This window comes from Panthera tigris, chromosome C2 (genome assembly GCF_018350195.1).
Source record: "Panthera tigris isolate Pti1 chromosome C2, P.tigris_Pti1_mat1.1, whole genome shotgun sequence".
Lineage (NCBI taxonomy): Eukaryota > Metazoa > Chordata > Mammalia > Carnivora > Felidae > Panthera > Panthera tigris.
This window is the reverse complement of record NC_056668.1, coordinates 62,357,718-62,384,063: the sequence shown is the minus strand read 5'-3', so window position 1 is coordinate 62,384,063 and position 26,346 is coordinate 62,357,718. Positions and strand designations below refer to the sequence as shown.

The following is a 26,346-nucleotide window of genomic DNA, read 5'->3' as shown; positions in this document are numbered from 1 at the left end:
TAAGCTAAATCTTTTCTTTGTAGGAAGATTTTTAACTGCTCACTCTATATTTTAATTATTGGTTATAGGACTCTTCAGACTCTCTAGTTCTTCATAATCAGTTTTGATATGTTGTATTTAGGCAGAATGTGTCCACTTTTCTTAAGTTTCCAAATTTGTGGTCATAAAAATGTTCACTAACTTTTGTTATTATAATTTAAATCCCTGTGTGTCTATTTTCTCTATTTTCCTTGATTAGTTCTGGCAAAGTTTTGTCTATTTTTAGTCTTTTCATAGGAGTACATTTTACCTGTGTTGAATGTCTTTATTTTAGCATTATTTGCTATTTTTATTAATGTATTCTATATTTTATATCCTTTTTCTATTTCTTTTTATTGTAGGGGGTTATTCTGGTGCTGTTTCTCTATGCTTTAAACTGGGCATTTAGCTCATTTTTAAAAAAATTACCCTTGTAATTTTTCTGGAATATAATTGTAAGGTAATAGGTGGGTCTTTCAAAGTACCTTTTCTGCCATACTGCCCCAAATAGATATACTAGAAGTAAAATTTCTTGAGCAATCGAAGCAAGGGAATAGCTGAACTGAAGCTACTCTGGCCACACCTGAGGTATTATATTCAGTTCTCTTTACATAATTAAAAGAAAGAGTAACAAATGTAGGATGTACAATGATAAAAGTTATTAGGGTGGTGGGATGTTTGACATTCATGACATATGAGGAAATACTGAAGTAACTCTTGATTATTCAACCTAGAATAGAATGGAGGAGGGGATGAGGAAGTCCTCAAAATCTTAAAGTGCTATAGCATGAAAGAGACTGACTACATTTTTAAAATATTCTAAATGACAAAATTTTTTTTCTTATTTTAAACTTTTTATTTCTTATTTATTTATTTATTTATTTTTTAATATATGAAATTTATTGTTAAATTGGTTTCCATACAACACTCAGTGCTCATCCCAAAAGATGCCCTTTTCATTGCCCATCACCTACTCTCCCTTCCCTCCCCCCCTCCCCCCCCATCAACCCTCAGTTTGTTCTCAGTTTTTAAGAGTCTCTTATGCTTTGGCTTTCTCACACTCTAACCTCTTTTTTTTTTTTTCCTTCCCCTCCCCCATGGGTTCCTATTAAGTTTCTCAGGATCCACATAAGAGTGAACACATATGGTATCTGTCTTTCTCTGTGTGGCTTATTTCACTTAGCATCACACTCTGCAGTTCCATCCATGTTGCTACAAAGGGCCATATTTTAAATGACAAAAATTTACTAGATCAAATTCAGAAACTAAATTTTGATTCAAGAAACAAATAACTCTCAATAAGCTACCTGGTGGTAAATTGTGGTAAAATATCACACATGATTTAAAGGGTTGAATTTTATTATATCTAAAGTTCCTTTCCAAGCTTGGGATTTTGTGATTTTAAGCTCAGTGATCATTGAGAAGAGATCCTGTATTACCTATTGCTTGTTTCTACTACAGTTTCTAAAACTCCTTAAATGAGCTCTTACAGATACTGAAAATAAAGGTAAAATAAATGAATTATTGGTTTAATCATAACAACAGCAAATATATTAGTGGTCTCCCACCTTTCCCACCTTGTCTATAGTTATTGCAGCCATACACTTAAAAAGGTGGTGTGTGTGTGTGTGTGTGTGTGTGTGTGTGTTAGATAAGTGGGAGGAGAAGATCATCTGTTAAAATTCAAGCACTGGAAGTGTTTTCTTATTCAGGGTGAGTAAAACCCTCCAATGCTTCACTTCAGTGACACCCTGGAAATGTTTTATGAATCAGGTTTCATCACCTGTTAGCAGTGGGACTGAAGGGCTGAGCTACTTTTGATGGATGACCCTTCAGAGTCTGTCTTTAAAACAGTACCCTTGGATCGCCCCTTCCTAACTACTCCCTTTGTGCAGTATTCTGATAATTTCCCTTTTGCTGGCCCCTGAGTCATTGTAGGATATCTGCTTTCTTTAGTAAACTTCTGTCTGCCTTCTTACTTCACTGTAAACTAATAGGACCAATAATTCTGCCCATTTTCAGTTTGAAGAGAATTTTCTCACGTGTACTCTAATTTCAGTCATCACCCTGTCTTGCTTTTAGTCTCCCTGCTTCCAGTTCACCCCTCTCACCTCCCATCCAATTCCTACTCAGCATCCAGGTGTTCTTTCAACAACAAAAAAGTTAGTGATGCAACTTCCTTGTTTATGCTTATGCAGTGTTTGTACATGACCCAGTAAAGTCCCTTATCCTTGGCATAGCCTAAGGGAGGCTGCAAAATCTGTAACCCCTACCACTCCTGTGCCTTTGCTCACCAAACCCTACCTGCACAGGCTAGCAACCTTTTGCTTCTTTGATACCAACCATTCTCTCTGTCTTGTATCTAGGTTTTTATGTAAGCTGTTGCCTTTACCTGGATCCCTCACTGATTGAATTTGAAATAATGGAGACACGACACATATGGCAAGGGTAAATGTTAGTCAACAAAGCATACAGAAGATGACTCCTTTTTTTTCATCAAATCAACTTAATCTCAACTCCAACTCACAGTCTTGCCACCTCCATCAGAATTCTATCAGCCTCTCAGTCGTTCTGCTAGCTAATTCCATTGTACTGTGTAATACATTCTCTATATTCCTCTAAGAACATTTTTTCTGGGCTTCAAATATAGTTAAAACATTTCATGTTTAGACCCTTTGAGAGCTATCTATAGTCAATATGATAAAATATGTTGTAGACTGCCTATTGTGCTCTTAAGATCAGTCTTTCTCTTATTCAGGCAATGGGATAATGAATGGAAGTGATTTCTACAAGTCAAGGTCATCTTCAAATACAGAGATTTTACTCTGTAATCTGGACTGTTGACCTGTCTATTCTCATATTTAAAACTTTCTAAAACTTTTTGTGGTTCCCAGTTGTGTTGTGTTATTGTGTATGTATAAATTTCTACTCCTTCTGCTCACCTAATATGAAATACCCTTTGTGCCTTTCATCATTTTCAACATTTCGAACTTCATCTCCTCTAAGAAGTCTTTGTTTTCCTCTTCTATACCTTTTCTGGTCTGGGTTACATGCCACCCTTGTGAGCTTCCACCATATCATGTATACTAAAATTTCTTATTTGCATATGCAGGTTTTTAATTAAGCTAACGGTTCCTTGAGAAAGCTGTGTTGTGTCCATGTCTATAGCCTTAATGCCTAGCAAGGGGAATGACATTCAGTTGATGTTTGACTTAACTGCTTCTTGCATTGACCTTGATATTACAAGTATTCTGGTGGCAGAATCAATCATGATTGGTTGAATGTATGTGGTAAGGAGCTGGGAAAAATAACACTCTTCAATAGGGATCAGAAGTCCACTTAACTTGGAGATCTAGAATAAATCACTCTCCATTGTAAAAAAGAAGAATCTTTGATTATGTATCTCCATTTCTTTCTGCCCTAGACTTCCCCCATTGCATTCTGTAATTCACATTGCTTACCTCTGTCTTGCTCTTTGCCCGCATTATCTTCATTCAGGCTGCCCTCACACTTCAAAATTTGGTGACACCATTTCACAAACTGCCACAGTCCCATTGGGCCAGAGAAAACAATATGATTCTAATTTTTTATTTGCCTCAAGTACAGAGGAGTGACTGGATTGGTGACATGAAGCATGACTGAGGACAGGACAGAAGAAATGCTTGGGAGAAAAGATTCCTTTTATGGCACAATGCTATGATGTCATATGCCATAGTTGTCACATGACAGTTGTCATTTGCTTTTTTTGTCATATTTATGAATCAAAAGGAATCAAAATTTCTAACAGACTCAGTTAGAAGTCTATCAGTAATCCATCAGTCTGCCTGTCCACTGAGTTAAGATTAGAGTCTAAAAAATTGTACTCCATGTTCTCTTCTAGAGATCAGGGGAATTTTAATCCTTAGTTTTTCATCTCCTCAACTATGGCCAATGATTTCAGTGATTGTTATGATACCTCTAGTAGTTTTGGAATCTCACATCCTTCTGCTTCTTCTTCACGCCATAGAGACTGGATAAATATAACTTTACTGTACCCACATTTTAGCTAGAAAGCTACTCAATCATGCAGAATCAGTTGACCCTTGAACAACAAGGGTTCAAACTGCAGGAGTTCACTTATATGTGGATTATTTTTTTTCTATAAATACAATATAGTAGTATAAATGTATCTTCTCTTCCTTTTTCTATTTTTATTTGAGAGAAAGAAAGAGGGAGAGTGTGCACAAGTGGGGGAGGGACACGGGGGAGGGGAAGAGAGAGAGAGAAAGAGAGGGGGAGAAAGAGAGGGAGAGAGAATGAACCTTAAGCAGGTTCCATGCTCACTCAGAGTCTGACTCAGTGCTTGATCCCACAACCCTGAGATCATTACCTGAGCCGGAACCAAAAGTTAGATGCTCAACTGACTCAGTTACCCTGGTGCCACTTCCTTGTGATTTTCTTAATACCATTTTCTTTTCTCTAGGTTGCTTTATTATAAGAATACAATACATAATACATAAAACATACAAAGTATGTGTTAATCAACTGTTTATGTTGTCAGTAAGGTTTCTGGTCAACAGTAGGCTGTGAATAATGAATTTTAGAGGAGTCAAATGTTACATGAAGATTTTCAACTGTGTGAGGCGGCCAGCACCCCTAACCCTTGCATTGTTCCATGGTCAACTATATCTGTATTGAGTGAGTACCTTCTAAATTTGTCCCTTGATCAGTGTCTAAATTCTTATTTTCCCTCTTCCCAATTTCCTGTTGTTTTGATCTTTTTGCCTGGAAGTTTCTAGGCAAACTTCCAGAATTTCTCCTAAACTCTCTAGAGCCTTCTTTCCTTTTGCTCATAAGGAGGCTCTTTTTTTTTTTTTTTTTTTTTTTTTTTTACTTCCACATGTGAGTCTCACTTACTGTGAAGATACTCCCTAGCCAGGTTTCAGGGCACACCCCTTATCTTAGTGGAGACTACAGAGGTTTATTTCTTCCATTCAAGATTAGACTTAACTCTCAGGGTCTGAGGTTTGCCTTTCAAAGACACCAGGCCTAACAGGGGCTCCAATGCGGACCAGGCTCTGAGCCTATGGAGAACATTTCCCTCTTTCCTGCATGCCTTGAGATAAAACTCCCTTCTGTCCTTTTATCCCATTGCCTTCCCTCTTGTGTGGATCTGTAATAATTGCTGGAGTGCTGGGAATTCATGCTAATAATGAGTTCTCAAGAGCGACTTTCCTTTTTTTTTAATTTTTTTCCTTCTCTCTCTCTCTCTCTCTCTCTCTCTTTCTCAAGTGGTTAGCTCTGAAAAGAATAATTTATCAAATCATTTTTATTCAACTTTTGAGGAAGAAGAAAGAGGAAAAGAGGTGGCGGGGAGAAGCCCTTTTGCGGTTTTAATTGCTTTGCAGTGTCTGCGGGAGGCTCTGCTCTGCTTATCAAAGCCCACACAGCCGAGGCCCTGTGCTTCTGGCTCAGCGCTGTCTCACTGGAGCGGCTGGGTTCCACTGATGGACCAGATAGTGCCTTAGCTATCTGATGGCTTCAGTGCTTAGGAGGTTAATTCAAGTGATGAATTGAAAATTTTGGGAGGGTGCAAGGAAGGGGATATGGACTGTCTTTTTCAGAATTTAAAAATTAAGATAAAAAAACCGAAGTCTTATTTCTCCCTTCCTGCTTTCTAGGATTTGATGAATTTGTGTATTTAAGGGAGAAAATAACTTCTTTTGTACTAAGATCATAATATGAATTTGAGTATATTGCTTGATTTACCATCATCTTTTTCTAATACTCTGAACATCTCTGCAATATAGGTCTCATTGAGGAAGTAGAAAATCCATGGGAGCATTTAAACTTGCAGAAGAGAAGGCTGAGGCATGAGAAAGTGTTCCAATTAAGAGGTGTAATAGGTTGCTTTAATGATATGTTGACAGGATGGTCACAATCTCTACGAAAGCAGAATCGAAAATTGTATAGTCAAGTTCACTGTGAGAGAAATAGATGAGCTGTTAGGCTTATAACAACAAGTGTTTATAAAAGTGTTTGGGAACAGCTTATGGAGTCACTATCAGTAGAAAGACTCAAAATTTTATATTTTAAACACTGATCTTTATAGGTGGGAATGGGGGGATCAAAATTAGCTCATGATTTTTTTCTTTCAAGATCTTCTGTTATCTTGAGGCAGTACCAAAGTGCTTTGTGGTAAGTTATATAACTTATCAAGCACAAACAGAGAAGACATGCACTTGTACCCTTCACGACTCTCATCTTTGTCCTTAGTGGTTGAGAGTACCAACTTTGAAGCCAAGCAGCCTGGATCACATTTGAATTCTACCACTTAATAGCTGTGGGAACTTAAGTATGTTACATAACTTCTCTGTGCTTCAGAGTTCTAATACGTGAAGTTGGGATAATTATAATCACTGAATCATTGCATTGTCATGAGAATTAGATGGGTTAATGTTGTAAAGTGATTGGAATGGCACCTGGCACATAGTTAAGTCCACTATGATTCAAGCTATGCCTATGCCATGACAATCTCTTGTCACAGTACAAAATAGACTAGCTCTTCCTCATTTAATGCTGCTACAATGTAGGAATTAAGCACCCAAACTTCCCACCTTCTTGCATACTGATGCCACACCAATTCATTGTTATCAATGTTACTAAGGCTTTTTGCATATGATGATGATGATCATCATTACTGTTATCTGCCCTTAGTGGGTATTGAGTCAGATCAAGTACAGGAAGGCAGGCCAGGAGCTGTAAGGTGAAATAGAAAGTGCATAGATTTTAGGATCATTTGAACATGGCTCTGTTCAATTGCAGCTTTTTTTCTCTGTGAGTGATTTATTTAACCTTTGTAAGCCCCAGTTTCCTCAACACAGAAAAACTATTTTGAGGATAAAGAGGACGATGGAGATGATTCAAAATGCAATCACAGCCATATCAGACTCCCTTACAGAGGAAAATCAGACAATGCTACTTATTACTGCAGTCAGGTATTATAGGTAGCCATTAAAGAAAAAGGTTTTGTGTGAAAAAAAAATTAAATAATATGTTTAAATATCTTTTGAGCAAAATCATTTATAGGTTTTATGTCTGTCAACCCAGTTAATATATATTTCACATTTAAAAAATTAAGAATCCTTTAACTACTATTTTGATTAAATTGTTTAATTGGAGGCAGGATGCAGGCTTATTGCTTGTCACTTATATCTGATAAAGAACCTGTGTTTTCTGGTTAATTCAATTTAAAATAAATCCCATCACTTTAAATATATTAGGAGAAGGGGGAAAAGGCTTTCTTTCTTGAAAGCAACAATGGAGCCATCTATTATTAAATGTAGAAAATGATGCTAATGCAATCTGATGGCTGAGATTTTACAACACAAAAATCGGGAAATTCAGAGTTCTGTTTCCCACAGCAACCATAACTTTTCTCCCCTTGAGCATATGTAACATTTCATATTACCAAATATGCACTTAACTCTAAATTATTATATATGCACAATGGGGCCAAATTACAGTCACCGTGGGCACCAGAAATGTGAAATTCCTGACATTTGTGTACTTATGAATTTAAGTTTCCATGGTGCTTTTCTTTTCTTCTTCTTTTCATTTTATTTTATATTAGTTTTATTTTTAAGAATCCTCTTTTGAAATACTGAAAATGACACTGCCTTCAGCCTTGAGCTTCTGTATATGATGTAATAGATATGTCAGAAAGGCTACAGTAATTAATTATTTTTGTGCATGAACTGGGGACATACTATGTACAAAACCCAATTCTGTGCTCTTCAATTGAAAATTTATGCTCATTGCTCAAGTTCTGCAGTTTGCAACTTCTTACTTGGTCCTTAAGAACCATCAATCAACAATGATTAAGTTCAATGCCACAGTCAACAGTTTTTCTGTTTGAAAGTGATATTTGGAAGAACTCACCCTGAAGTTTCTATCATTAATATTCACTGTCCATGTCCTGTCCTACTGTACTTATTTGATTAAGAAAGACAGACACAACTAGCCCTTTTGCATTAAATTACTTTAAGATATGCTTTCCAACCCCTCTCATCTCTAATTCCCCTCTGATTCCATGCAGTTGAAATCCAAAACAAAAACAAAAACAGAGCCATGATAAAGAATATTAGTTACAATAAAAATCTACATAATTCCATTTTTTTTTAATTATGTCACTTCAGATTGGTTCTTTGGTACTAGAAAACAATCCACAGGGACATCTGGCCATAGTCTCTTGCCATCAGTGACCCAGAGGGAAAGGAAGTTACTAAAACAGGCACTTAGATTCTAAAAACTTTATGGATCATTAGATCAGAAGTTTTGCTTCATGGAATTTCTCCAAAGCAACTAATCAGGCAAGGACACAAAGATGTATTGTGCATAGGCAAGCATCACAACCTAGACTGTAATGTAAAAATAGAAAAAAAAAAAAGATGAACAAAATACCCTATAATAAAATAATAAAGACTGGTTAACTAAATATTGACACAACACTGTAATCACCATTATTTAACAATGATAATGATGGTATTTGTCATGATAAAAGTCCCATAAATACATTGTTAAATAAGAAGTACAAATTTTGAAGCCTGAATACATAATATAATCTAATTTGGGAATATGGATATGTATATAATCATATGTATATGCTCACATTTGTATAGAACTTGAAAAATGTCTGGAAAATGTCTATAAAATGTTGACACTGATTATCTCTGGATGGTGAAATTTAAGATATTTATTTTCTCCTTATACTTTTTTTATAGTTTTACTTTTTCTAATAAACATATCACTTTCAGTATCAGAAAAAAATAAATCTATGTGTATATATAATACATAAATATGTATACATAGGTATATATGCCTAATTTGATGTGTTTCACTATGCTAGATCAAATACACAGCAGCCACAGACTCTGACATGGGCAGAGCTCATGCAGTCCAACACTTGAGCCTTTGCTTTCTAACCAGATCATGATAGTTAGTTGGCCTCAAGTGAAAATAGAACCCTACCTAAAGTCACTTGGGTAGGTATCCAGGGATCATATTCTTAAGGCCCACATTTTCAAGATGTTACACTTGTAGAGGAGGCTGGGTAGAGAGGGTCCTAGAAGAGCCCGAGTATTTATTCACAACTTGAATAAAAGGGCATTAGGAGCATGTAGGGGTGGGGGAATGTGGTAGTGTGTGCTAATAACAAAGCGGGTGTAAGTGGATAGGGTAGATGAAAGCTGAGGGGAGCATTTTAGAGGGACTTGTATATGGTGGAAAATATGCATAGATTTTAAAGCTACAACTCAGATTGATTAGCAGGAAGAATGGCTGTCAAAAGACTAGACTTATTGTTCAGTCAGAATTTATTGAATGTTTATTTACCAAAAAGCCAACCAAGCGCTGAAGCAGAGATTTAGCATTCAAGAGTGAGAAAAGGAAGACCTTCTGATGAAATGAAGAGAGAGAGAGAATAATGAATGACCACTGAGCCCATGCCTAGAAAACCAAGAGCAAGACTGAGCCACCTGAACAGAAAATCCTCCATTGGAATTTTGCGTGCTGTCCTTTTTTCCTTCCTACTGCTATTACCCTAATATGAGCTGTTATTTTTCTTCTTAACTCACATGCAAAAAGTTTGTGTATCTACCATTTGTCAGACATCGGGGCAAATATTTGCATTTTGGTGATAAATAATACACAGGCCTGACCTTGGAAGCTTATAGTCTGATAGAGTTATAGACGTGAATAGGTGCTCTTTAAGCACTATAAGTGTAATGACATGCAGAGATGCAATGGTAGCAACTAATTCAAACTGGTGGATTGGGACAGTTTAATTTCATTTTTTCCCCTCTATCATACTTCTAGGTTCCTTCAGTGGCTTCCTAATTGTTGGGCCTTGCCTTCATTACATCTGAAGCATCTTAATGCTGATAATAGATTCAAATGTTCTAAAAAAGAAATTTAAGTCTGTCACTTCCTCATTGATGAACTTATAATAACTACATTTCAATTAATTAATTAGTTAATTAATTACTCTTAAGTTATTTCCATGTCCTCATGGTTTTCTACTTCTACCCAAACTCATAGTTCTTCATTTGTTCATTTATTTAGCTAAAATATTTACCACTCCCCACTATAAGGAGCAGTGAGGTTGCAAAGATGAGTGAGATATGGCCCCTGTTCTCTAAGAATTTATGGTCTAGTAATATAATAAAAACACATAAAAATGAGTACAATTACATTAGGCTAAATATTAAAATCAAGTTGGAAATTACAAATTAAACAACAGCTTTCTTTGCTAAAGGATGAATACGAGTAAGAGCATGGATAAATGAAGCAACTTGTGAATTGAAACAGAGGTTGACACTGAGACTGAGCTGAAGATAATGGGAAAATTAGGCAATGGAGAGGAGTAGAAACTACATCATGACAGGGTCTCTATTGTACTAAGTAGTTTGTAGCCACTGATCTCCACTAAATGTTTCTAACAGAGAGAATGACATGACTAGATAAATCTAGTCTAGACTCTGGGCAGTGTGGAATAGAGATCACTGAAAGATGAGACCAGAAATAAGACCAATCAAGAGCCTACTGTATTAATTAAACAAAGGTACCAGAGGAAAGTTACTAAGATAAGTTAGTAAAGGGAGGACATAGATGCAAGAGCAGTTAAGGATATAGCAAGAAGGATCTGGGGCATAATTTCAAAATTTTTCATTGGGTGTCTGGATGGATGGGTGAAAATCACCATAGAAGAGATTACGTAAGATTATAGCAGGCAGAGGGGATGATGCGGAGTTGTGAGGAGGCAATGTAATGAATTCAGTCATAGGTGTGCTGAATTTGAGATGTTTTGGGGTGATTCAAACAGACAGTTGAATATATAAATTTTAAACTTAGGAAAGCATCCTAGGCTAGAGAAACAAATTGGAAACCATATAAAAATTGCAACTGAAATCATGGGAGTAGATCCATTTACTTAACAAATATTTAATGGAAGCCAGTTATAGGCCATATAGTCTTCTAGATGTGGATTTAGAACAGAGCAAAATACAATACAATTCCAACTTCTTATAGAACTGGCATTTTTGCAGGTGGAGCCAAATAATAGTAAATAAGTAAAACCTATAATATTTCAATGGGTGATAAATTGAGCATGGGAGAGGGGATTCAGAACGCAGAGGTGGTAATCATGGAAAGATGTGAGGTTTCTGAAAGGTCAAAGAGAACCTCTCTGAGAGGGTGGCGTTTAAGCAAAGACAAAAAGAGAGATAGTAGCTGTTACAGTCATGGGTAGAAACGTAAGGAAAATCTGATTGATATGAGTTTTCAGATCTCTTTTGAACTTAAAAAAATCTTCAAAGTCTTTTTATGTAGTTGCAATCTATGGTGACATTTTTAGCTTTAAAATGAAAGTGTCATCTGGAAAAAAAAATCATGCCTTAAGTGGAAATTATAGATTAATTGCTTGAATAAAGGAAATTACCAGAAATTTGGGAGGTTTACTTAAAAAGTGAGAAAGGATATTTGGAAGTGAGGTGTTTTAGATGACCATTCTTGTATGTGGTTTCTATCATATATCTAAATACAGATCTTTCTGTGTATATTTTCAAGTAGCTGGATCATGTCTTGAAGTTCATACTTTTCGTCTCTAAACAAGTCTGCAATGACCCTTCACCATGGTCAGGTTGTAGTAATAGGGAACCTATTATTCTACTAGGGCTGATCATAGCCCTATGGAAAAGATCATAGAAGAGTTGCCCTAGAAACTTCTAAAACATCCATGTCTAACACCTTAATCATTTCTATATGTGTGTCTTTTTTATCACAAACCTTAATTTTATATATTTACATTTACTAAGAACTGTAAAGATGTAGTTTAATATTTTCTTCCTGGTAATAAGAAAAACAAAATTTGTGGTCATGGTCAGTAATTTCCAAAGAACTGGAGGGAAGTGTTGATTTTTTCTATATATTTGCAAGATTAGTTTGCATTTTTCTAACAAAAACAGTAAGATTATGAATGCCCAACTTGGCATTATTTTAATAGCCCAGATACTTTTTCCCTTGTCCTAACTGGACAAGTTAATTTCTAGGTGTAAGAGAAGTTTTTCTGGATATCTTTGCATTCTTGCCTGAGGCATTAATTATGTTATTTGTTCCTATTGACTAAATTGTTGTCTTACTAATACCTAGATATTTATTATTATTTGATTTGGAGGTCATAATTACCTCAAAATATTTGTTATGTGCAACCTTTGAGCATGAGCACAATTATGAATTTCATACATTCTTATATCTAGAAAAGATTAGCAGCTCATCATCTTCATCACTCTCAGAGACAGTACCAAATGTTCCCAAGTTGTTCCAGAAAGTGTGCTCCCTAAACCCCAGTTTACCCTACCCATTATGCTCTTTCTCTGTAGGACTGTCATTATTATGGAAATCCAGAAATCTCAAATTTTTCATTACCATCAGATACAAATCTCTTACTTAGCTATTTCTTTCTTTCTGTTAACTGGATTATTTGTGTATGGATCTCAGTTATTGTTACTTCTTATTAAGAAAATAATTCTAAGATACCCATCTGAAGGTGTCCTTATGTTTAAACTAAATTTCCCTTTGCCGTTTTTCTCTCTTTTTTCACATAGCACTTTTGTGTTTTGGTCTCTACTTAGTGGAAATGGACGATTGGACACAGTTACATAACAACCAGTTTCACAGGCATGAATAAATCTATTCATGCCTACTATACTTACAGGATACACCCAATTATACTTATAGGGTATAGGGAAAAATTTGATTTCTTAAACTTTTTCATTCTTTCCTGTTAGCTTTACCCTTCAGCTCAAAACCCTGAATTATTATCCATGTAGGGGGCACTTATATATTTTCCAGTGCATACTGGGCATAGTTGTTTGCTAGCAAGCCGTATAAGATGGACACTCCTGGAGTCCCCAAAATGAGTTCATTGTGGGCCATGACTTGAGTTAAGCTGCACAGAGTTTTTGAGCTACACTATTAGCCACAGCAATGCTACCCTTCAATGTTGTGGAAAAATCAAGTGTTAACTGTATTTGCTTTTTGAATATTGTTATCATAAATCTCTCCACATTCCTGGCCTTCTCAAGTAGTATAAAGTTCTTCATCTGGCAAAGTTATCGTGGCTTTGCCATTTATTAAAGACGTCTTCAGTTTAGGCATGAGGGCACTAAAGATAGTCCATAGCCTGCTAGCTCAGGATAAACTACACCATAAATGCACAGCAAATATCTCACAAAGATACAGTAATTACCCAACAAATACCTCTTTGCTAAGCAATGAATTATAGAGCCCAATATCCTGTAATTACAAACCATTTATATATCTGTTTAAATTACTGTGGATGCCACTTAGCGTAATCACTTTGGTGATTAATCAAACATTATGTGCAGTATGGAATACTTCAGAGTTCACAGGTGTGCATGTTTGTCAAACGCTTGCCCGAAAGTATCAAACCGTAAAGTTTCTAGCATTTTCTTTTTTCCCACATTTTGCACAAATTTCTATAATCTCAAATTTTTCTTAAACTACCATGGCTGCATGTTGGCTTTGGAGACATTTAGGAATATACCACCTAGGTTTCAATGGTTACAAAGCTTTGCTTTAGTAACTATGGTTTTCAGAGTTACTAGCGTGCACCATTTTGGGAGGTTAAACCAGAAATAAACTCCTCTTGCCAAATATTTGTTTTGAAGTGAAGCTTTAGTGGCACATTCAGCTTCTCTGCTCCTGAGTGAGACCTTTAACAGCACTGTCACGGTGCATTCAAGAAATTGGGCCAAGTGCCTACCCGGGTGTTCCTTGGGCAGGGTACAGATCTGCCCTAAAGCCATGAATGACAGGGATTAGTCCAGGACTATTGGTCTGAGCTCTTGCATTTTTGGCTGCCAAAGACTTTAGTTTAATCTTCCTGGCAACAGTAAGTAAGGGTCAAATCGGATTATTCTAAACCAATATGAGAATAATTTGAGAACAATAGCTGGCTAGGGAGGGATCGTCATGCAACTGAATTACAGTGAATTATACAGAGTCTTGCCTTGGAAGGAATAATTTGATCACGAGACCTGCGATTGACAATTATTACTGATTGCAGCATGCACCCTCAGCAGCTCCTATGGAAGCCTCCTTAGGCAATAAGCTACCTGATCCCCTTGGTTTGCACATGATTCAAATACGTGGATCTGCCGATGTCCGTATTATACAGGAACAATAGCTAACACTTGCTATGTGGCAGGCTCTATCATAAGTGTTTTGCTGATATTAACTCAGTTGATATTCACAATAACTTCATAAGACACATACTTTAATTGCCCCATTTTATAGTTGAGGAAACTGAGCATGGATCCTTTGAAGTAACTGGCTCATGTCTACTAAGTGGCAAAACTGCCTTTTCAACCCAGGCAGCCTGACATCTAACTTTATGCTTCTAAACACTATGCTATAGAAGTCTCTCCTGAAAGACTAAAATGAGCCCTGCTTGAAGCTGTATTATTGATTGTAATGGTATGTTGCAACTCAACTGTATTCAATCTCAGAAGTCATGTTCTTTCTGCCAAAGCTTTTGCATAGCTCTCATTTGTGCAACTGTGCAGGAGCATCTTAGAACCTAAATTTTATTACACAGTGGTTTGGACCCAACTAACACTGCTGTGTGCTATGACAGAATAGATCAGGGGATAAATAGCTGGCAGTACAACTCATTGGTAATTTACTGTCTGGGCTATCAGGTAATTTACTGGCAGTATGACTGTGCAGCTGAATCTATCAATTGCCTGCTTCCTCTTTTTGTCTTCTCCTTTTCTTTTTTTTTAATCAATAAAAAATCATCATTCTTAGACTATAAAAACAACAAAGTTGAACTCTAGACATTAGGAATTTCCTTCCCCAGCCTTAAAAAGGCAGAAATCCAAAATGGAAAAGCAACATCATATTTGAAAAGACTTGAGAAGAAATTTGATATGGAAATGTCACAGAAATCCTGGAACATATTAAAATAACTAATGGAGAAAAGGAAGGTAAACTGTGGGAATGGAGGCACTAGAAATAAAAGCTAAAAACAAAAACAGTTTTATCAGTAGCAGGAAAAGAAAAGCATCTTTCTTTCAAATGAATTTGTTCTTTCACATCTGATTTTGTCAAATCTAATAATAAAGCACATTTGACTTTAAGAACACGAACATATATACTGGGTCATGGTGGACTGGCTTTATCCAAGGCTGAGGTGACAAGTAGAGAAGTGTGCTCAGGGGGTGAAAGCATAAAGAAGGAATTTAAAAAAATACTAGTTACTAGAAAAGCAGAACATTAGGAAGCATGGGAAATTTGGAAATGAACAATGGAATTATTATTGAGAAAGCAAGAAAGGATGAAATTAACTGGTAAATTGATACATCTTGAAAGTGGAGAGACACCTCTTACAGGGACTTTTTTTTCCAGGTCAGACAGGTCCTAGAAAATAGACTTTATAAATTGATTACAAGTTGTGCTAGGAAACTCTTGACACCAATTTTAAGCTTGAGGTATACAGATAAAGCAACCCAACTCATTCCTGCATTCACTCAAACACATTTATTGAGAATTAATACCACATAAGATGATATGCTAAGCACAGACCCTACTCTCCATAGATCAAAATTTAGTGAAGGCAAGAGAAATAGCCTCAACTAGCAGCATTCTAAAATTCCTATGTGACAACACACACACACACACACACACACACACACACACACACTGCCAAAAGGATATTGCAGAGGAAAAGATAAAAGATGGTTGGGAAAGTCTTAAACACAGAGGTAACATTGAACTCACCTGGTAGGTATAATTTCACCAGGGAAAAAGGAAGAGTCTAGTGCCACCTGTTAAGGACCAGGTGTGACCAGGTGTGATAACAGGATCAACTGCGCCTAGTACTGCTTCCCTTCTGTCAACAAACATGGAGTCATTCAAAATGTGTTTTTTTTTTTCTTTCTTTCTGATAATCAGTAATGAGTCAGGCCACTGAAGACACAGAGAAGATGCTGTCTCTGTTTTAAAGGGTTCTGAGCATGGTTGGAGTTAGATAATAGACCAGTAAAAGATAAATCATGATACAACCAGATCTGACTGATAAGCACAGTCAGAGCATTAGGGAGTAAAATTCTGCCTAAAGGTGACATTTGAACAAGCCTTAAACTGATGAGGGAGAGTTTGGCAAGTGAAGGAAAACATTCTAGGGTGAGAGAACAGTATGTGGAAAGGCCTGGAGTTTTGCTTTGTAAATCATGATTTGATGTGCATCTCACATCCAACTGACATTGTTTGTTTTCCTTGTATGGACTGGATTCCAATACTGAAGGTGTCTGAGGAGACCTATATTCTCTTGATTCATTTTTCCCTAAATTAGAAAGTGGTACTCCATGTAGTAGGTCTATGATCAGAATCTTCATTTTTTATAGAATTACATTCCACTGCACCTCTCCTTAAACTATAATTTTATGTCATTTAAGAGAATAATTTTGAAGTCAACACAAGGAATCCTATGTCATAAACGCCATCTCTTTAGCTCTATCTTGAACTTTTTTGCCTCCTTTCTTTGAGTTGGCAGCATCCATCTTATTGCATAGTTGTGTGTGTGTGCGTGTGTGTGTGTATAAGAGATTCTGTGTTATGTATTTTTATACTTCAAATAAGCATTTTGTTATAGAAAATTTCAAATGTACTAAAAAGATAGAATTCTATAAATAACACTATATATTTATCAACAAATTAAATAATTATCAATTCATGAATAATTATGTTTCATCTATATTCCCACCCCATCTCTCTTCTAATAATTTTGAAGTAAATCTTCATCATATCAGTTCATTTGAAGATATTTTAGTACATATCTCTAAAAGATAGGAGTGTTTTAAAACATAGGCACAATACACTTGTCATTCTGTAAATTAACAATAATTCCTTAATGTCAAATATTCCATTAGTATTTACATTCCTCTAATATGTACATAGGTAGGTAGGTAGGTAGAAGATCACAGTTAGTTTGTCTGAATCAAGTTCTAAGTCATTTTAGTTTCCGTTGTGCTAGGTTATTGACATCTCTTCATCTATTTTAATCATCATTGGCATCAGTAAACGATATCCTGTGAACCAAGTGCAACTTACACCTCGCTTGTATAAATAAAGGCTTATTGACATTCAACCATGTTCATTAGTTACATGTTTTCTATGGCTGTTTTCATGATAAAACTTCAGTGTTGAGTAGTAGTGACTAAGATTGTATAGTCCACAAAGCTCAAAGTTTTCACTGTCTGTCCCTGGACAGAAAGTTTGCTGACTCCTAATCCATGGTTTCCCTCAACTCATTTTAATCTCATTTGAAATTAAAAATTATTCAGGATAAGTGTCATATATGCTTTGAGTACAAAGCCTGGCTGTAGAAGAAATGTACCCCACCATTTAAAAACAAAATGGCATCCTTCTGTCTCTCTCTGTCTCTCTCTTTCAAAAATAAAATACATACATATATATATGTATATATGTATGTGTATATATATGTATATATGTGTGTATATATATATATATATATATATATGTGTGTGTGTGTGTGTGTGTGTTTTATTTTTGAAAGAGACAGAGAGACAGACATGTATATATGTATATATATACAGACAGAGAGACAGTCCCCCAAAGGGGACTCCTGTGTAGCTCAGTTGGTTGAGCGCCGACTTCAGCTCAGGTCATGATCTCGCAGTTTATGATTTAGAGCCCTGTGTCGGGCTCTGTGCTGACAGTTCAGAAACTGGAGCCTGCTTTGGATCCTGTGTCTCCCTCTCTCTCTGCCCCTCCCCCACTCACGCTCTCTCTCTCTCTCTCTCTCTCTCTCTCTCTCTCTCTCTCTGTCTCTCTCAAAAATAAACATAAAAAAATTTTTTTAAACAAAATGGCATCCTACAAACTACATATTCTTTTGAAGGGATATAGAAGAGAAACAAATATAAGAAGGAGGCACCTTGGCTCAGGCCTTCACAAAATGGAAGTAACTGCAAAAGTTACTGTCTCAGGTCCCCAAACATTACCATCTCAGGTCCATACTTGGCTTTGCCAGTCTATTCAAAGGTGATCAAATCTTGGAGACTAACTCCTACACCTCTAACTCGGCTTTTTAACAGCATAATAATTTATAAGAACAGTGATGATTTAACATCTACTTAGAATTCAAGTGTATTTCTAGCACTTATCTAAATACTTTACATATATCAATTAATTTAATTCTCTTACACACTGTTATTAACTCCACTTTATAAAGTGGAAATTAAGACATAGAGAAGTTAATGGAAGTTCTACGCCGACCAAAAATTCATGTCAGCTTGCCACTGCATTTCCTCTTCTGTTAGAAAATCTACATGGGGAGCCAGTTATTTCAATTGGAAGGTTGCTTGGTGAACACAGATCAAGAGGAATGCAGTTTAGGTAGATTTTCTTAGTGGTGAAATACATCAAGATATAGTGGTATAATCTGCACTCCATTCCATCAATAGACACATATGTGCCAGCTGGAGATCTATATTTGCTCATCAAGGAACTTTCCAGCCTAAATAATGCTGAAGATACACTGACATCATTTACTAGCCCCTTGGCTCCCTTTATGAACCTATGCAAACCATTCTCTTCTTTTCTTCAGGTTGGTTAAATAATGTGATTGAGTTTTACCTTTCATTTTCCAGTCCTGCTTCTGTAAGCTTTTGCCCAAGTCATCTTACTTAAACTTGGGTATTTCCAAATCTGCTTAGCTTCACATTTTATAAACTCTCTCTGGCACTTCTACAGATGACTAATCTCTTCCAGTCTGTGTTGCTTCTTGCTAATTTCACTCTCAGTGGGTAAACCGATTTCCATATTCTTGGAAGCACTTTACATTACCTCTATCTACTTACTAAACTCTTGAGAGGATCAACTCTGTCAGAAGGATTTTTAAAGATAGTTTATTTAATTTCTGAGTCCATAATAGTGCATGTGAACATAGTCAGAATTGGCCTTTTATTATCTACTCCAGAAGAAAGTGCAGGAGTTATTTGAAAAGTTCAAAGATACTCTTAAATATGGGTGCCCAAATTTCCAATACAGGACAGATCAAAGATACAGAAAGACAGCTTTTACTTCCAGTGTTGGTATGAGCCCTGACATGAACATTTTCTGTCTCCATGCCTGTTCTCCCTGTCTTCAGCAGGTACAGCTAAAGTATAAACTATGGGTCTGTGCTGGCATCATATGGCCACCCAGACAGATATAAGTAACACTTTGTAGTCATTGCTACTTTCCTATTTTCTTTTTCTAAGGACATGAAATGGAAATATATGAGGGGAATTTAAAAGGTAGGTTTAGGAACTCAGCCGCATGGTAGGGTCAAATGAGTTTAGAATGAAAATCAACCAGTGAGAAATTAAATGTAGTGGTTATTACCTAAGAAACGTTTCAGAAAGAGTTAAGTTATATGCTCTAATGTGTAGCAAAGTGATATCTCCCACCTTGGTTGCTACCCCCTGGAGCTAGTATCCTACTAACTTGTGAAAGTAAAGTCTTGGGTATCATAGAAAATGGTCTATGTTTCATAGTGAAGTCCGTGCAGGACAAAGAGATAAGAGTCAAAGGAAGCAAGGTGAGCAAGAGGATTGAGGAAGCAGGACATAGGGGTAGAGGGTTTTGATCATGAGAATAGAATGTCTATGGATTCACAGGAATCTTAAAATATCAGTTGAACTTTTCATACAGGATAGGATAGGATAACAAATCCAACGTTATTTGGATTACAAATTCAATACTGGATTATATGAAGAATAAAATATGAAAATTAGGCAGTGGGCTTCCCAAAGTTGGAGACAGCACTGTTCATTAGCATATGCAAAAGAATAATCTATTCTGGTCCAACACGGAATCTTCTGATACCCTCCTATACATCCAGTATTGTCCTGTCTTTACATGGACTCAGTCTACATCTACTTTAATAATTTGAAGGAAATTCTTAACCATTGTGTCTTCAAATGCTGAAAGTTCACTTTAAATGGAATTGTTCTCTATTGATTCTTCTGGATGTTTGCACTGTGCAATATTCTGCAAAATGCTGATTGTCTGCATTACTTAACATCCTAAGAATAACTTGTTTTTACTTACTTTTCCCTAATTTCCCTAAAGATCCCTAGAAAACTTTGTCATTCCTTCTTATCAATGTTTCTACTTTGCTTTGCTACCAAAGCAAAATCTTTTAATTTCTTAATTGGAATGCAAAATAAATACAATTCCTTCCCTTGCTGCTCTAACCCATCCCCACAGAGAAGAAATATGGATACCATGATAATTCCTGTGTTAAATCTTTAAGTGTCATTCTTCCATCAGGGGTGAGAGATTTATAATTTCATGCTCAATTCTGAGTTTTTATTTTCACTTTGACTGCTGGGTATTTGGTGCTTTTAAGAACTGCGCTGTATAAGGAAAAAGATGATCACAGCTTTTACTTATTTCAGAAATATTCTTACCTATTTATTGTATAGCTGTCAAATACTATAATAAGGCTTCTATTTTTGCAGTTGCAACAGAAATGACCACTTCCTTTTAGTGAGACTTTTTTTAATTACATAGAGTGGGTGGGATATATGTCTTGTTATGGGTGGGTTTGATAACACAATGACTCTGAAGGCACAGCTACATGAGCAAAATACTTGGATTTTTGTATATCAGGATGAGGGGCCAGGCTATAAAGGCAGGCAGGTCATGAAGCTCCATGGAAATTTCTATATTGTGCTTTCTTCCATTGGAGAGCTGGAAAAAAATAAACCCTTGCCTGTTGCCTTAACGACCAGCATTGCTTGTGACCTTCATTGAACATCTCTGCATTTTTTAGCAACATTGCTGAGTAGGAGGAAGGCATGGATTGGAGAAGCATATTCTTGGAGACTATTGTGCACAGCCTAAATAACCATCATAATGCATAAGTGTAAAAAAACACAAAGCCGCCTAATTGTAAGACTTGAGTTGAAAGAGAAATCTGGTGGTATCAACTGGGGCCTTTGGTTTTGGGGTTGTTGAAAAGGTTTTGTGTAGGAAGCACTGATTGGTGTGATTATGGATCCAGAAACCAAGCTGCCAGCTGTGGCTACAGATGTGAAGTGCTTCCACCATGTTACCTGGGCTCTCAGAAAGGGGATCAAATGGATGCTGGGGACTGGGAAATGTATCATGTTTCATAGACATTGCAACAGAATAGGAAACTATCTACATCAAACAAACAAACAAGTAAAACAAAGGGGCTGAAACACTGCCCAGTTATAGCTTCCTAGAGTCCTGCTGCTTCACCTCTCCAAGTCACACAGCACTGAAATGGTTGAGGAACAGACTTCATGTCTCCATGTACAAATAGACTTTGTCTGACTCTGGCCAGTGGCATGTAGCAAGATAGTTATCCTTGCATCCTTTTACTCTCCCTGTCTTCTATTTGGCAGTGCTTCGGCCTTTGTCTGGATGAAGTGCAAGAATGATTGCTAAGCTAAACCAGAAAATCCTGTGGCTAGAAGTAACAGAAGTGAGCACACTAGACAGAATTCTCATGTGGTCTTCCTCACCCATGTAGTGAACACTTGATGTATTTTCTGGAAAATTAGGACAAAATTATTACAAAAGATGACCCTATCTCTATTATTCACTTTAAGCTTAGGTGCTTGAATGTTTTGACACATTTTAAAGAAACAATTCCAATGTGCACAAAGCTATTGGTTTACCTTCTGCTTTGAAGGAAAACTCATAGAGGCACACCTGGGTGGCTTAGTCGGTTAAGCGTCCAACTTCAGCTCAGGTCATGATCTTGCAGTTCCTGGGTTCAGGCCCGCAGCAGGCTCTATGCTGACCCCTCAGAGCATGGAGTCTGCTTGGTATTCTGTGTCTCCCTCTCTGTCTGCCCCTCCCTTGCTTGCACACACATTCTCTCTCTCTCTCTCTCTCTCTCAAAAATAAACATTTTAAAAAAGAAAACTCATACTCATAAAGCATTGTAGCTTACAAATGCTGACAGAAATATCTCCACTTTCAGAAGTTGATACAGAAGCACATGCACATATTCATTTGAAAAGGGAACCTGAAATTGGTAGAAATAAATGTTCAGGAGGAACAGGACACAAGAACCAAGCTTCCAGGTGAGGGAGCAGACTAAGTCACAAGCTTCCTTATGATCTGCTGAATCTACCTTTCCTCTGAGTGTGCTATGGGCCTGTAACTCTTGGAAAGCGAAAACTTTGTTAGAATACTGATTTTATTCCTTGATTTAATCACCACCTTTCAGAGTCCATAGATCCTGGCGAAGAAGCTAAGGGTAAACACTGTTTAACATGGAGTCTTTCATGTATCCATTTATTCAACAAATAACTATTTGTAATAGAAAGCAGATTACAAAATGGTTGAAAAAACAGGATTCTTAGTCTCCTTGAGTTTAGAATCTAGTCAAAGAGGTAGACATTCAACAAACCAGCACAAAAAATAAGTATGTAATGCCAATTATATTAATTGTATAAAGTATACATTTATATCAATTGCATAATAATACAATTTTGTAAGATACCACAGGACAAATCCAACCATTTTTTTAGAGCAAAAAAAAAAAAAAAAAAAAAAAGGATATGTGTAGCATTAACTGCTAGTTGTTTTTCATTGTCTATTCTCCCCTTCTTTTTCAGTAATACAGGTTTTCCCTGGGCATGTGGCCACCCAGATAAAAGACATTTCCAAGTCTTCCTTTCAGAAAGGTCTGGCCCAGTGACTAAGTTCTGGCTAATAGAATGTGAGTAGGAACGTTGTATTCAAGTTTTGGGCTATTTTCTTAAGAGGAAGAGACATAACCTCTCCTTCTTTTTCTTCTTTCCTCTAATGGAAATGTGTGTGGGGTGCCTGGGTGGCTCAGTAGATTAAGTATCAGACTTTGGCTCAGTTCGTGAGCTTGAGCCCCGCCTTGAGCTCTGTGCTGACAACTTGGAGCCTGTAACCTGCTTTGGATTCTGTGTGTCCCTCTCTCTCTGTTCCATTCTCTCTCTCTCTCTCAAAAATAAATAAATATTTTTAAAAAATTAATTAAAAAAAGAAATGTGTTCATAATGATGGAACATAAAGAACATCTTGGACTATGAGATGGAAGCCATATTTTGAAAACTGCAGACTGACAAGACCCAACACTGTCAAGACACCATATCATACCCAAATCATCTACCTGAACTTTTTTTGTGAGAAACAAACTCTGTTGTGTACATATCACTGTATTTTTCTCTATTTCTAGTGTACTGATCATCAGTTTATTTGAAAAAAATTCATTGCAAGAAAAAATGGCCATTGTGGGGGGTATTTTTCCTAATGAATTTTGACTAGAATATTCTTACATTTCTAAATTTATATTTGCCAGCATAGCCCTGCGTTGGGCTCTGTGCTGACACTGTGGATCCTGCTTGGGATTCTCTCTCCCTGTGTTTCTGCTCTTCCTCTACTCACATGCATTCTCTCTCTCTCTCTCTCTCTCTCTCTCTCTCTCAAAGTAAATAATAAACTTTAAATTTAATTTGTCAGCATCACTAAAACTAAACACTCAATGTGTATAAAACCCATATGATTTAATTTTCCATGTTCAAAAACAGGCAAAACAAATCTATGTTGTCAGAGCACATAATAAAGGAAGTTAACCATCCAACGACAGCTCAATCTTCTAAAGATTTTGGAGAGCAGGGAGTCATATGGCATTGGGAAAAGAGCAGAGAAATCAGGAGATGGAGGGTTAGATGCTAGGGAGCTGAGTTGAGACATCATTTAATCAAGTTTCTTGAATGAACTTTAAGTAATGACACCCAGGAAGAAATCTCAAAAGCTGCCTCTATATTATATCAAAATATTTCATCTCTTTTATTCCATTCTATTGAGAATTAACTTCACTGGATATAATTAGAAGCATTAACTCAACTTAATCTTCATAGAAATTACATTCTCAAATTCTAAGAATTTTCATTTTTTCATCTGAAAAGTGTTTCATATGTTCCAAATCAACTGCATAAATGCTTAATTATGTTTTTACATTGATTATTTAAAAGGTAATAATATGGGAATAGGAATGAGGATATTTTGAAACAATTACATTCATTTAGTAAACCAGTTTGAATGTTACTCTAGATGACAAATAATGAATCAAATGTCACACATCCTATGTATATCTTTTCCATCTATAGTTCCCATAACTTTGACTACTGATACCATGGGCGACAACATGGCTACCAAGAAAAATAAACTGAGAGTAGAATCTACCACAGTTATCTACCCCATGTATGTATTGTTTAAAATCTTTTATAAAGTTCAGTAAAAAAAACAAATTAATTACACAAATTTCATTGCTGAGATCTGAGCACCTTAGTCACACAACTATTGGAAAGTGCTAGACCTACCTCAGAGGAGTCAATAAACTTGAAATTCCATTTGTAAACTTTAAGTGAATTTGATGCACTTTGTCTCATATTCTTGCCACCTTAAATCACTGAAGGCCAAGTCCTTATGTCATTTGTTCTCCCCCATACTTGTATTCTTGTTCTTACCATTTACTTCCTCTCACCTAATCTATCTTTCCAGCACTGTCAACCTTTGTTCCTCTGTGTATTTGAGAATGTTTGACCAATCATCATTTAACTTCCAAACATCCTCAACTCCTTCCCTTTAACACTTGCTCTAATTAAAGCTTGACTCACTCCCAAGGATACTGCTTACCTAGGAAACCCTATAAGAAGTAAAGAATGAGCATTTTGCCCATGGGTTCAGATTATCTTTGACTACTATTGGTTATTCTCAACCAAAACTCTCTGATCTCACAAAAACAAAAACAAAACCTAAAAACCAAAATGACAACATTTACAAACAATGACAACAAAACAAAACAAAACAGATTGTCTTTCTGTTCTCATGCCATCTATTTTCTACCATTCTTGTCCTCTATCCTTCCAGCTAGTTTCTTTCCCATTGTTCTACTTAAATCCTGTCATCATTCTATATTTTTTCATGTTCTATGTGGCTGGCCAGTGCAACATTCTAATTTCCTATTTTCCTATTTTTCCTATTTTTCTATTTCCTAGTTTCCTATGGCCTATGTTGTCAGAGGACATAATAATTCTTTGGCTTTTTTGACTCTTGTAAGTTTCAACTCCATTGCAGTTCTCAGTATTCACATTAATAATGGATTCGATTTTGTCATCTCTGAAAATGTTCATTTCTCACATATTAAATTTCAAATTTCATTTCCTAACCACAACAACAATTAAAATTCCTCAACTTTCTCATTCCCTTACTCTATGTTATCTTTGATGTCATTTTACCTTATGGTCCCTTAACTTCTCCAATTCTCTCTATGGATCTCCTATTTTAGAGATGGAATGAGGAATTAAGAATTCCAATGTAAGCATATTAAGACTGGGAAGATTCCTGGTAAAGATCCAAGTATACACACACACACACATATGCACACACACATAGACAGTTCAGAGCTCACAAGATAAATCTGGGATATTTGGGATATCCCAAAATCTTGGGATAAATCACAGGATAGTTTGGGAATATTCAGCATAGGGATGAAATTCAAAGACATAAGTCTGGATGAGATCAGCAGGGAGAAGAGTTGATAAAGAAAATGGACTTGGAAGGAATACTGAAATACTTTATATATTTTTTTAGTCTGATGGAGAAAAAGCCATCCAAGATGTTTGAGAAGTGAACAATGAGAAGGGAAGACCCTAGGAGGGTGTGTACCATCATGGAAGTCAATAGAAAAGTGTTTGAGGAGGAAGAGCATAATCTACTGTGTGGAATGCTTTCTGCTGTGTGTGATAGAATAAGAACTTATTCCTGGAATATGGAACATGGAAGTTATTAGTAAAAAATAAAAAGAGAGAAAGAAACAAAAGAAAAAATATTTCTTGGAATATGAAGTTAGAAACCAGATTAGACTGAGTAAAAAGGAATAAATGATGTGGAAGTTAGAGTATGAAAGAGAACAAAAATAGTGAGGGAGTTCAGGGAAATGATATGTTAGGGGAGCTATTTTCCTTCCTTTCTTCCTTCTTTTCCCTTCTTTTATCCCTTCCTTCCTCCCAATATTTCCTTCTTTCTTTCTTCCTTCCTTTCTTTCTTCCTTCCTTCCTTCCTTCCTTCCTTCCTTCCTTCCTTCCTTCCCCTCCCCTCCCCTCCCTTCCCCTCCCCTCCCCTCTTTTTTTCTCCTCTCTCTCTCTCTCCCTCTCTTCCCTCTCTCATTTTCTTTCTTTT

General features: G+C 36.3%; 1 long non-coding RNA gene across 1 annotated transcript in view; it reads left to right on the top strand.

Moving 5' to 3' along the window:
- The window catches only part of LOC122242050, a 214,903-nt gene extending 189,008 nt beyond the window's left edge, over positions 1-25,895 (top strand). The window contains exons 2-4 of the long non-coding RNA XR_006222205.1: positions 22,746-22,849; positions 24,273-24,366; positions 25,759-25,895. This is a non-coding gene — a long non-coding RNA (uncharacterized LOC122242050). The remainder of the gene's footprint in view (positions 1-22,745; positions 22,850-24,272; positions 24,367-25,758) is intronic.
- The last annotated feature ends 451 nt before the right edge of the window (positions 25,896-26,346 follow it).